Genomic DNA, 2,413 nt, shown 5'->3' on the forward strand with positions numbered 1-2,413 from the left:
ATTCTGATTACCAGTGTTTTGAACTCTGCATCTGATAGGTTGACTATCTCTTTGTCGCTTAGTTCTTTCTTGGGAGTTTTGGTCTGTTCTTTCATTTGGGCCATATTTCTCTGTCTCAACACACCTGTTACATTGTAAGGGGCAGAGCATTAGGTATTCACCAGGGCGGGGAATCCACTTGGCTGCCTCAGTGCATTGTGAGTGGGGGAGGGGTCACAGAGGGAACAATGCTGCTTGCTCGGCTCTCACCCTGCTTTCAGTTACTTCCCCCGCTCCCACAAGCAAATTGAACCCTTCTGGTGCTGATTCCTGGGTATATGTATGGATTTGTGTATGTTCTAGGACCCCATGGGTCTCTCCAACAAACTCTCCTGTGAGGCTGGGATTTTCCTCCACCACTGCAACCCCCACAGGTTTTTATAACCTGAGGTTTGGAGGCTTTCTTTTCCCATGCTGGAACCCAGTTTTCGTGGTCTATCTTGCTCTCCATTTGTTTCTCCTGGTTTATCTGCATGCAAAGGTGGGACTGCCAGCCTCTGCCACAGCCACCTGGTCCTCCAGCTGCTGCCTTGGCTACTGTTCTCTCCACCCTGGCTGCCCATCTTCTCCCCTCCTATGAGTCTGGATGAATGTTTCTTCTTTAACTCCTTGGTTGTTGGACTTCCATACAGTTCAATTTTCTGCCCGTTCTTGTTGTTTTTTGTTTTTAACTTTGTTGTTGTCTTTCTTTCAGTTGTGGAAGGAGGCAAACTGTATCTCCCTACACCTCCATCTTGGCTGGAAGTCCTAAATTTTTTTTACCTGCTCACCAAAGTTTATTCATTGCTTAAATTCCATGTTGCTTCTACTATGTTATGATTCAATTCCCACCACAGCTAGTTAGTGTCCAAATTTGGAGTTTCATTTACTTACCTTAGTTTACTCTAGCTATAATTTCTTGTAACTCAGGTGTTTTGTGAACTAGACTAAAATAACAATCTTAACTGCAGAAAGGAGAATAGCTAGTTTTTCTCAAAGTTAATTTTTTCCATACATTTTCATTCAACTTTTTGTTATTATCATTTATTTTCCACAGGCCCAGTAAATAATAAAATAGATGAGTAAGTAGTTAATCAGTAATAAAAGAAACAGTAAGGTATCGATTTCCTTAGCTTGTCTCCCTTTTTTTTTAATGGACACTCATGCTCTTAGCTAGTGATTTTAAAAATTGCAGATATAAAGACTATACTTTCAGGGATCATTTCTATAGTTTGTTACTAGAGTAGTTTCTCTGAACGTGTAGAGCACCTGAAACCACCATGAGGAGGTGCAGTGTTCTCTCCTGAGCGTGAAGCCGGCTTTTGGTGTTGCTTTTGCAAATGCTAATAGCCTTTGATGATTGTTCTTCTCTTCCTTTGGAAGAATAAGAGGGAGAGAAAAGAATCTGAGTGGTTTCTAAAAAATATATAAAATTAAAAAAATGAAAATTGCAGATGTATAATATACTCACATGTTTATTCTTACTGTGTATGAGGGAATTAAAATTATCTCATGTTGTGGTTAGGTAAGGGCCTGCTGACTCCCAAGTTATGCTGATGCTTGCAAACACTTGAGAAGAATTAATTTATTTTATGGTTTTGACATATAGTATCTGTAAATAGCACTTGGAAAGAGTAACTTTTTTAATCCTCATCTGAAGACATTTTTTTTATTGCTTTTTTATTTTTTAAAGAAAGAGAAAGGGAGAGAGAGAAACACCTATTTGTTGCCTCCTGTGCCCTCCTGGACCAGGGGACCTGCAACCTGACCAGGAATTGAACTGGCAAACTTTCAGTTATGGGATGACACGCCAACAAACTTACCCACTAGTCAGGGCAGAAAGAGTAACTTTTAAAACTGACATATATTTTATTTATGCATAAATAAACTATTAGTTGGGAGAACAGATTTGGAGAATAGACAAGGGAAGAAGTGAAAGCCCTGGGCAGCTGAGGAAGACAGAAGGCTTACTAGGAGATGTAGAAAACAAGCATTCTCTTACCTCTCAGTTTTGCCTGAGGTTCGCCCTGTATGCTAGAATCTTATAAAACTCAAAATCATTTAGCTCAGCTGTGACAAACAGGATTCCAAGACACACAGGGCATTCAGTTTTAAAATTGAGAAGGCCCTTGCAAACCTCACGCAACCTCCCATAGTCTGCAAGAGATCACTTTCTTCCTGATAAACATAGGCTATTATTGTTCTCTATTTACAGGTGAGGCTTGTGGGCAGTCAAATCTCTGTTAGAATACTCTCAGTGATTGGTAAGTAGGAACTGCTAGGGTCTTAAATACAGGGGTCCGGCACAAATAACGCCCCTTTTACTGCATTAAAAATCTTTTATTACAAAATCATAAGAATGTAATTCTGTAACATAACAATATCACACTCAAGC

At 39.8% G+C, this 2,413-nt stretch overlaps 1 non-coding gene across 1 annotated transcript; it reads left to right on the forward strand.

Moving 5' to 3' along the window:
- Positions 1 to 1,218: 1,218 nt before the first annotated feature.
- LOC112300524 (small nucleolar RNA U3) lies at positions 1,219 to 1,432 on the forward strand. Its single transcript, XR_002974402.1, has one exon. It is a non-coding gene; the product is annotated as a small nucleolar RNA U3 (small nucleolar RNA).
- Positions 1,433 to 2,413: the final 981 nt, after the last annotated feature.

This window comes from Desmodus rotundus, chromosome 6 (assembly GCF_022682495.2).
Source record: "Desmodus rotundus isolate HL8 chromosome 6, HLdesRot8A.1, whole genome shotgun sequence".
NCBI classification, from domain to species: Eukaryota; Metazoa; Chordata; class Mammalia; order Chiroptera; family Phyllostomidae; genus Desmodus; species Desmodus rotundus.